Here is a 10,965-nt window from a genome sequence, read left to right as displayed (position 1 = left end):
TCCCAAGCCTTTGCCAGGTGGAGGACCTCCCTCACCTCTGCGCTTGGGTACAGCCCATTCCCAGTGTGGAGTTCCTGGGAACAAGCAGGGAGAACCAAGGACACAGAAAAATTCCCAGGGGGTCCTAGGAAGTTAAGGTAGTGCAGAGAAGCTCCCTATGGTCTTTTACTGATATGGCCCATAGCACTGGCTGATTGTGGAAAAATCTCTCTCCTGACCCCAAATAATCCAGAGAGGTTCAACCTTGGGCATGGGGACAGCCCAGAAGAACCCTGAGGCACCCTGTCCTAATTTTGTTTCTGTGGTTGCAATAAACTCAGTCTGAGGCAAAAAAGAGCAAGCTCTGGCAGCCAGTTAGTGCCTCCTGGCAGCAAGGAGGGGAGGAGGAAACCAGCCTGTGTGCTGCTGGTGACCAGCACAAGGCCCCAGCGCACAGGGGGAAACAGTACAAATCTATAAAGAATGATCTAATTTGCTCAATTCCTCCTTTGTCTTTCTTAGAGCAAGAGCGCTTTGGGCATGGTTTCCCAGCCAGCCTGTGCCCTGCTTGAAAAGGAGGACCGATGCTGATGCAGGTAGTGATTTAGCCCCGCTCAACTTGGAATAATTGAGGAGAGCACGGAAGGACGACATTCATCTACGTCAATTAAAGCTCTTTGGGGACCTTGCTTCAGCAGAGGATCACACGTGCTGGGGACCTGCCTCTCTAGAGTCCCACCTTCTGTGCCATGTTCCCCGCTCCGCAGGATGTGCTCAGCACACACTGTCCTTCCCTTAACGCTCCTTCACAAAGCGTCCTTCAACTTGAAGGACGAGCACACCCATCATCTCTGCCAGACTTGACGCCTAGCCCAGAAGACGTAGCCCAAACAAACAGGTCAGGTGCATGGTATGTGCATGTGAGATGCTAACATCAGACAAGACAAAAAACCCAAAAAACAAAAAAACAACATTCCAAATAGACCTCGCAATTCTTAACTTCACTGGAGTGGGGCCTGCTTTTTCGCTGCTGATCTGAATTTGTTTCCACCTCCGTGGGCCAAAAGTGAAAGTGTCTGGTGGAAAACTAGCGGTCGGTTGGTGTGTAACAGCTGCCACAGATTTGGCTTGGAATGGCCTCAGCAGGGACCGACTATCCTCTCTCCTGTCCCCACTGAGGCTGCTCGAATGCCATGTTTCAAAGCCCAGCTATTTGGCTGAGGCTTCAGCCAGAGGTCTGTGCCAGCGGGAGCTTGGGGATAGTGCTGGGAGAGAAGAGTGAAGAGAAGCAGAGGGGAAAATTCTGACTGAAAATTAGATGCAGTGCAGAGCGGTTGTGATTTTTCAGGACCACCTAAGGACTTGGATGACCGATTCCTGTTTAATTGGGCATTATAATTTTCCAGGCATCTTTGAAAACTTCTGCCAAGACTTACAAACCATTAATTTTCATGTCCAGCTTTGGGGAGCAGCCTGTTCTATCCCAACACACAGTACAAGCTTCACCTTAATGAAGAAAACCTCTTTTCTGCTCAAAGTACTGAATTTTTGTGACCAGGATATTTCTATTTCTAAGCTGCCCTTGTGTCCTCGCTTTTATTCTCTCTATACTTTGATACCAATTCTAATATTGTTCCCTTTCTTCTTGATATCTGCAGGTCCTGGATTAAATGGCATTCCTGTACACAGCCTACTAACAGACATCCAGCCTTACTTCCACCATTTAATGTACCCTCTGCTGTGCCTGGAAGTTAAAATCCCCGTTAGCACAGCTTTGCCCTTTTGCCTGCTTTTTCACTTGGGCAGTGATTTTACACTCCAGTTCTTTTTGGATGAACAGCCTGTAAGATTCATATAACCAGTTTTCTTGCTGAAGTATTTCTAGTATTGGGCCACAAGCACTCTACTGTTATTCTCTGAACAGCCTCTACCCGTCAAAGCTCAGGGTTTCTTGAGGGATATTATTCCTGGGCATTAAAAACAGTGGCCAGGTTACTCAGCCCTTCTGACTTTGCACCTGACAGGAGGACCCTGAGGTCCTCCCTGTTGCCTGCCGAAGCACTTCAGGGGGTCAGTGGTCCGGTATCAGAATGGTTAGCAGAGAATTAACAGCTGGATAATGGATAAATGAGCTTGACCTGATCCTTGCCAGTCTCTATGTGAAGGGAGCGATGCTGCGTTACATACACAGATCATCTACTTTCACACCCATGTCAGATGAAGATGACATTTTCAGAGTGCTGCAGCAAGCAGCATGGCTGCTCTTTCTTGTTACGCCTTCTATTGCTTTTTTTTTTTTTTACAGCAGCGCTACATTGCCAGCAACAAGACAGGAGCCCTCCTCTTGTTATTTTAATTTGCCAAACATGACGGGCGAAAGGCTGAGCTGGATTCTCAGGTAGCATCATCTGTATCTCTCCCTTCAGTTAAAAAACATCAATCCATACTTTCTAAAGATGTGCCCGTGAGACAGCCTGCAAAATATTTGTGGCAGCTGATGCCTAGCAGCCTGTGCTACAGCTTTGCGGCGCAGCCACGCAAAGCGATGCACCGCCTCATAAAAATCATCTTGTGTGGCTTGTTTGAGAAGAGTGCTGCCTGCAGACAGGTCTGCAGACAAAGCAGAGGCACCATGGAAACTGCTCGAGAACAAAGGCACCACAGAATGGGTAGAAACAGCGAGCTGTGCCACGACCTGTGAGGAATGCCCAAAGTACTTCTCTTTGCCTTATGTTCACCTCCCAAAGCTGCAGCCCCCACCGCACCAAACTGAACTGTGACCTGCCCAGGGATTTCAGCAGGGTCAGGGTTTCACTTCCTCACCTCTGATAAAGAAAATGAATCGGGAATCAGGACAAGCAGATACAGCTTTTGCACAGAATTTTGTTTTCTATCTCCAAGGTGATGATGTAAAGTAGGGCAGCCCGTGGGAAATAGAGAGCATTTACTTTTCAGTAGGCATCACCAAGGACTGAAACAGAGCCTACTAGAAGGGATAATAAAGTAGGAGTTAAAAGAAATACTTTGCACTCTAGAGGCTCAGGGGCTGTTTCAGGGACATATCAGTGTCTATTTATCCTTTTTTTTTCCTCTTCCCTGGGTACCAATTGCTGGTGCTGCTGAAGACGGGATGCCAAGCTAAAGGAAACCACAGTCCCACTGGGTATATGGCCGTTGTTACTTGTTCTTCTTTTTCACATCTACCATTAGCCAAATCTTAACCTAATTTGTTTTCAGACAACCATAGGGAGCAACACAACCAGCTCATTCCAGCTAATGGAGTCTATACTGTACCTTTTTCATCCAGTGGTCATAGCGGAGCCTACAAGAGGATTCAGACTGTACCAGTGGGAAAGTGACATGCCGAGCCCGACACGTTGTCTCCTTTTGTTAGGGAACAGCTGAAATGAAGTGTAACTGTAGCTTTTGGTGTAGAAATTTTAAAGAATGACAATTGTATTTACTCGTAAGTGGGAGATGACGTGGTCTTTATACAACTTGTGGGTTTTCCCCCGCGTTACATTTTAATGCCCGTAAGTACCACAAAACAACGTCTAGCAATTCCCACACGGCTTGTATTGATGTCAAAAAGCCACTGCATGACATTGCCAGTTCTTTTTCCTCTCCAGTGGCTCTGAGTCTCAGTGACAGATGAATACAAAACAGATGGTATGGTGGCAGAACTTCATCAGATTGACCTGATGGGCCTCAAGCTGCCCATGGTATTGCATAGATTAGTGTCACGTAACGCTGGGCTTTGTATTTTGATACTGAAAGATACACAGCGGCTTTAGTCTTTCATCTTGTCCTGTCCTAATGTCAGGATCCTCATTTTGACTTGATATTATGCAGAAGATATACTTAAGAAGATGCACCTGTATTTCTGTATCTCTTATCAGCTTTCTGTGGTAAGCCTCAAAATAGCAAGAGATTTCTCTGCTGCATGAAAAGGCTTTTTGAATCATGGCATTTAAAATCAGACAAAAAAACCCTCAAATTTTGACCAAACCGATTTTTGGTCTTACTAGATTTTTGTCATGTGTGCTTCTTCGATTGCTATTATCTCACATGCAATTATTTAATAGCCATATTAGTTTGGAAATATCTGTTTGTATTTGGCCATAGCAACACATTTGACATTTCCATTCAGTCCAAGAGATCCCAGCAAGCTATTCTGTGAGCATTGACAGCACAGCGATGTCAGTGAAAAATAACATCCTTACATTCTCACAAAATTACTCCCTGCCTTTTCCACAGCAGACACAAGACATTTCCAAAAGATACTGCAGTCACACAGCCGAGTCAGCTTGCTGAGGCCAAGAACGTTATTCAGCTTCTCTGTGACCTGCAGCCATGTGTGCAGGCCCCTGCAGAAGGGTCTGTCCTGGCCGGTGCGAGAGGCCGGCAGCAGCTCCGAGCGCTCAGCACCTCACAGCTGCGAATTCCAGGTCGCCTCTCTCTCCTTAAGGATGTTCACACCTCTTTTGCAGAGCAGATCTAGAAGAATATCAGAAACAACAGGGAAGCAGAGTGCCATGAGGAATATGTTTGCTGGGTATTAGCTACTGGGCTTTTTTGGTGGTATTACTATTCTGTACGTGTAATTCTTTTTGCATTACCACGTGTTGCCCTTTCTAGCTGCATGGTGTCGCAGGGCCGCTTCGAGTCATCACCCTCATCGGCAGGCACTCATTCACATAGGCCTCCCTTGGCGCTAGGATGCTGCCGAGACCAGGAAAGCCTGTCCCAGCACTCCCCAGGAGTCACGTCTTCCCTATGCTTCTCCGAGGAGATCATGGCGAGGGAGGAAGGGATTGCACTGCCTCTGCCAGGGGACAGCAGAGCCTGTCGTGCCAGCTCACCCCTCCCCATCGCATCTGGCTCAGAAAACATCTTGGTATGCTAGAAGAGGTGAACACCAAAAAACTGCAAAGCTCCTTTCACTTGGGAAGCCGAGATGCTCAGCCAAACTGTGACTGGTGTCGGAAGGGTCTGGCAGACCAGCCTCTCTCGGGAGGTTTTTGGTATGTCCAGCTTTAGGTGTGATGCAAACCCCATGAGAACAGCTCCCCTGCAGTATGCTGTCACTTCTAATTCCCGTCATGGCTAAAACCAGACAGTGCTGAGACATGGGGAAAAAAATGTTTTTAAAATTAACCCTTCGAACCTGGATTGGGACCTCCTGGTAGCATCCCTGAAGAGATTCCACCCTCCCATCTGCAGCCAGTCAGCAGCTCCGATTCCCTCGTCCTTCCTGCTTCTGCCACTGCCAGGTTCAACCCGTATGTGCTGCTGCTGCTGCCTGCGGCATTTGAATCTCCACCTGTACACAACAGAAGCACCAGCATTTGCTTTCCTACCTCTTGCACTGAGATAGCAAAAGCCACCATATTTAGAAAATGTTTCAAGCCAGGTACTCCAACTTTCCACTGTAAACTCTCTGCTTCTCAGTTTAATTTTTGATAGGGCTTGTTTGACTGCAACCCCATTCAGCCACAGGCAGCGTGACAGCAGTGCACTTCTTCCCAAGCCTGTTGCATGCCTTTTCCAAAGAGGCAAAGCAGTGGACGAGACACCCATCATAATTTGGAAAGGTAGCAACTGCCGATAAAAGGACCACCACCATGAAACAGTTTGATTAACATCTGCTCATGCAGCAGAACACATTGTCTGCCATCCAGCAGCCATCACATTGAGCTAGTGGAGAGAAATAACATTTTCCTGGGTGGGCAAGCTGTCTTTTCCCAGCGCAGGATGCCAGTCTAACACTGCAGAAAACACTACCCTTCTCTCAGCCTCACCTACCACCAGCTTCAGCAGGAATACCTCCATTTCCCCACATACATTGCCACCTCACATCCAAAGGCCAAGTTATCATCTCCATATATGATGTGACCGCACTCAGCATTAGCCAACACAGCCACACCTCCCCATTGTGAAAGTTCCAGACGTTCCTTTCCGACACGAACTCCTCAGGAAGCGCCCTAAGGAAGGACTCTCTCTTCTCCACACACTGTCCAATGCCTACCAGCTATCAGTTGCTTTAACATGTTTGAACATACCTTAAAATTGTTGCTTTCACACATCAAGGAGGCGAGCATACGCAATTTAAGACAAAATAAACATGGAGTACCTGACCAACAACGGAAGAATGTATGAGTTAAAAAGAGTGGCCCACATTGTCAGGTTTCCCTAAAGGGAAGAGTCCAACCCAGCCACAAACAACGTGTCCCCAGCACTGGCAAAACACTTAGACAATAAATGGGATATAAAATACAGCACAGGAGTCATAATCGGGGCATCTGAAACAGGGGATGGTACCAAACTCAGGCTTAAAAACTGCAGAACAACTCTGTGTCTCTCTCCCTGCTGGAAGCTGCGGATGACCTGTTCTGCCACTGCAGCTGCATCTATATATAGTTGCATAGAGAGAGATATATATGGCTATAGAATTATATATATAGTCTAAACCCAATGAGGCTGCTCAGCTGCCTGTTTCAACACCCAAATAACTTTAAATATTGTGCCCCTGATTCAAATTATATTATTCTGGTTCTTCCATCAGTGTAAGAGCGTGGCAACGGACCTGTCAGAGAGCAGTAGGGTTTCAGGTACACTTGTGGTAAGGAGGTGATGAGAGTGTTAAAGGGGCTTACCTTTAATCCTGGCATCCAGGAAACCAATGACAAAGAGAGAAGGAACGGGTGTAAAAGAAGGACAAGAAAGGAAAAAGATTATGTCAATCAAAAGGAAAAGGGAAATTATTTCCCTCTTGCTTAAAGTTCTCAAGACACTCACTGTGTTTTCTCCACAGTTGTGATTTTTGGCATAATAGCAGTTCTGGTGTAAACACAGACATCGGGTGCCTGGCTGGGCAGCCATGGGCAGGGCAGGGAGTAGGATCAGGGCACGGACTGGAGCTGCCAGGCTGAGACCCTCGCCGCCATCTTGAAGACCATCCCTTGGCAAAAAGCAAAAAACACTGAGTAAATCTGCTCATCTCAGTCACCTGGCTTTTCTAAGAGCAAAATAAACCACTGTCAAGTAGAAAATCAAAAAGCTGTGGTTGTTTGATACTGTCGCCATCGCTCTAGGTGCAGAGTTTAATCTACCTTTTCACATCTGACGCGAGAAGTGAATCCAACACAGACCACAAAACACCTCAGAGCTATTGCTGAGAGAAGATGGGGGAAAATTATTTGAGGATGAATTGTGGTGGCATAAATAATAAGCTTTGCAGTGGATGTTTCAGTGCAAGTCAAGGCACTTCAGTGGATTCAAAATTCAGCTTTCAGTTTTGAGAGAATTAAATGTCAGAATAAAAAAAAATATTTATATCAAAGCAGCATTGTATTAAAGAGATTAATTATGCCTGAAACTTTAGCCAAATTAACGGATAGATGTTTCTGTATCTGCCATAGTGCAAGACACTAGAAGCAAGTAAGTCTACAGCTACAATATGGACAATAACAAAGAAAACTGCAACACAAAAGGAGGCAGACAGAACTGGCTTCTATGTTGTCATTAACAATGACCTAACTTTGCTTTGGGAGCTGTACTCAAACAGGAGCTCCATGAACACTCTGTACTGATAGGGAAAAAGGCAAAAGGACAGCCTGTTGTTTGTGCCGATTGAATCACACTGGTTTTACAGCAGTGGATGCCCCTGAAGCGAGTGCGCAGCACGGCTGAGCTCACCTCTGCCTGCCTCCACACCTAAGAACTTGTCTGCACTGCAAAAACGTCACATTTTCTTTAGGCTATGCCAGGTAAAAGCCACTGTGAAGACAGACTTTAGCTTATCATCGGTGAGAGAAAATTCCTACCTTGTAAGTTACCTTGCAGTAAGATTGAATTTATTTGTATACAAGAATAACTGATATATATTACTTGCCATAAAAGAGGAAATTCAGGGCTTTTGGTTTTAGAATAAAGCTGTTTTTGGTGAGTTGTGAAGTTCAGACTAGACAGCATAGCCTGTTTCTGAACCAAGGTTTTATTAGTCTGACTAAACTGAGCCAGCAGGTCAAGTACACTTTGCATTTGTGCACATGGAAGAGGTCTTCTAGGCTAAACCTTGCAAGTTATCTGCTGAGGCACCACATATGATGGACAAGATCTGAAGGAGCGGCTGTATTCCCAAAATACTCACCAAACAAATACTACACAAAACACTATGTAACAAAAAGCCACTTTTCGTAACAAAACCACATTTCAGTGTGTAGCAGGTAAGGGAAAGGAAAGCAAACAGAAATACCAACCATGGTGAGGAAAAAAAAAGCACAACAAAACAAAGAAGAAAGTTGCATAAAAGCATGAAGGTAAAAAGGTATTCAGCCATGTCTGCTCCATACCTTATTTAGAAGGTGGGAGAACTGGAACTTGCTCCCTCCACTGAGACAAGGAGTAGGGGAGCTTCCTACTTTAATATTAATTATGCTCTTTTGCTTTCGGCGACAAGGAAGAACACATGTAACATGCATCCCACGTATCACAATGTATGCTCCCACCACCAGTCAGCGGAGATATCTCTGTTGATGAAACTTCTGCATTTATCTGGTCTGTTACTGACTGTGAAGAGTAATTCAGTGCCAAACTACCCAAATTTTTCTGTGGATAACTCTGCCGTCTGAGGGAGGAGCAGTATTCAACCCAGATGCAAGTAGTTTCAGTTACCCTCGGAGAAATGTTTTCCCAGCCTGATGAAAATCTTCCCTGAACCTACTAGAAAAACATCCTTCTGGTCCATCACAGACAGCAGATGAGAGCCAGGGCTCACGGCTGGTGCCTGGGGACCATGCGTCCCAGCACCTGGCCACCTCGCAGGCTCCCTGGGAACACAGGGGACTTCCACCTCCCCTCCTCCCCAAAAATTACGTTTATAGTTTCATCTATGTGATCAGCCAGAGTGTAATGCATAGCAAAACACGCTGGATGCAAAGCTGCCCTAAGCTTTGCATCGTGCCTGCAGCGCAGGACAGCGTGTAGCAGCTTTGCCCTCTGCTGGCCAGAGCTTGGGAGACCCCACAGCCCGGCCCTAGGCAGGAGCCTGCCTGCCCCAGGGGCACCCCCGAGGCTGCTACCCCTGCCCACAGCTCTCCCCAGGCCGGCAGAGCAAGATTACATACAGCAAAAGACTCGGCGAGTCGTCAGCTGGTGGGTAGTGGCCCCTCACTGGGAACAGCTGTACCCAAAACTCTAGCAAAAGAACAGACTAAAAACCTCTAAGTTTGATGGAACCACAACCCCTGCCCCCTCCTCTGCCCCAGCCCCACAAAAGGTGAGAGAGAAATGAGGTAGCTTAAATGACCTTAAGTAAAATCACACCATACTGGAAGGCTTTTCCCATCAGACTCATCACACTCTTCATTTTATTCCAGGTCCTTTCTTTTACACAAATCATTAGGATTCAACACTGCAATTAGACTTTTGGAAATGGCTATACTGGCAGCCGGCTACCGCTGAGGGGTGTGCAGGGCCAGAGCGCTGCGACACAGGTTGGAAACAGAAACGCAGAAACAAAGGCAGCCATTCTGCCCACGCGGCCGTCATTAGCTTTCGAGTGCCAGGGCTGGTTTGTCCCTTCCCTTTACCTTTCTCCCACTTCTTTTCACCCTCAGGCGTTTGGTTCCACTCAAAATGCCATAAGGCAATAAAACTGCAGCAGCGATGAGCGAGTGTTTATCCAGCTCAAAACGAGTCACCTTGGCAACAGCAAGCAAAACTCTCCCATGTTCTCCTGCCTTCATTTTCTCCTCATTTTGCAGCAATTGGTGTGACCGGGTAACAGCTATGCATGCTAAGTATGCCATCAATACCGGTTCCAACAAACAGAGACGTGAATAGGAGAGCTGGCCCAGCTCTGCTTGTAAACTACAAAAACCTGTGGGCTGCCAAGTACCCCGGAAAATTGCCCAGCCTCTCAGCACTGGCAGCTCCCAAGTTCAAAGGATTCGCCTACCATTACAACAGCGACCGCTCGCTTTGAAGGCAAGTCCAAGAGCCCCCAGCTTTGCAGTTCTCTGTCACTTACAGCTCCATTAGAGAGTGACCCTTTGAGGATGAAGACACAATGAGAAGATCTGTACGGTTGGTTCGATTACACGTTCAACCTGTATCTGAACATCAATGGTTTGGGACACAGTGACTTTCTGCAAAGCCCAAGCACTACACTACGCAGCAGGTACTCTCGTTTGTGGCACTTCTGGTTAATGCCTGGCAAAGTACACCCAGCGTGTGTACTTCAGCCAGGCACTTAGGCTGTGCTTACTTACACACAATGTCTTCCTCAGCAATGAAGTCAGCTTCAAATTTCCCACCGTTATTTCTCCAGATCTTTGAAATTACACACTTTACAGCAGGCTCCCAGGGACCGCTGTGCAGCAGGACCTGTGGGCTCAGGGGCAGGCACAAGTGGCTGCCCGTGAGGGGCAGGACAAACTCCTAGGCCAGCACTACCGCCAAAGAGACAGACTGATAATCCCATCTTCACAACACAACAAAAAGCAGCTAGAAATATTTTTTTCCCCCCTTTGTAAAAGTAATCAAGTACAGTCTCCTAGCCACTTCTCTAACACACTGACAAAACACTTACTGGCATTTATTTAAAAAGGTAAAACACCAAAACATGACAGCTATGCACTTGCATTTAAAATAAATGCTCTTCAATACTTGCAGGACCAAACTTCTAACCTGCTACAAGAGAAGGGAGTACATTAGGAATATAATGCTTTAATACAGTTGGCACAAATATAGCTAGTTCACATAGAATAGTTCTGTTCACCCAGAACATTCAGGGTAAACAAGCCATATTCCTCCAGTACAGCGCCACAACTGACACGAAGAAAGTGTATTTAATGCTAGGAAGAATATTGCACTTCTGGTAGAAAGTAACTTCCTTCCTTAACACCATCCACAGAAACTTAATCACTTGTAGGTGAGATAACCATATTACTTCTCCACTCAGGCACATTTCAAAGTCACCCA

At 46.4% G+C, this 10,965-nt stretch overlaps 1 protein-coding gene across 3 annotated transcripts in view; it reads right to left on the bottom strand.

The window, feature by feature from the left end:
• Positions 1-3,838: 3,838 nt before the first annotated feature.
• LARP7 (La ribonucleoprotein domain family, member 7) overlaps positions 3,839-10,965 on the bottom strand; it is a 39,437-nt gene continuing 32,310 nt past the window's right edge. For all 3 annotated transcript variants that reach the window (XR_774878.1, XR_774879.1, XR_774880.1), the window contains exons 16-17: positions 5,147-5,302; positions 3,839-4,476 (exon numbers count right to left, since the gene is read on the bottom strand). The gene's annotated coding sequence lies outside the window, so the exon portion shown is untranslated. The remainder of the gene's footprint in view (positions 4,477-5,146; positions 5,303-10,965) is intronic.

Source organism: Haliaeetus leucocephalus, unplaced genomic scaffold, assembly GCF_000737465.1.
Source record: "Haliaeetus leucocephalus isolate CR32 unplaced genomic scaffold, Haliaeetus_leucocephalus-4.0 Scaffold484, whole genome shotgun sequence".
Lineage (NCBI taxonomy): Eukaryota > Metazoa > Chordata > Aves > Accipitriformes > Accipitridae > Haliaeetus > Haliaeetus leucocephalus.
This window is presented reverse-complemented; position numbering and strand designations above follow the sequence as displayed.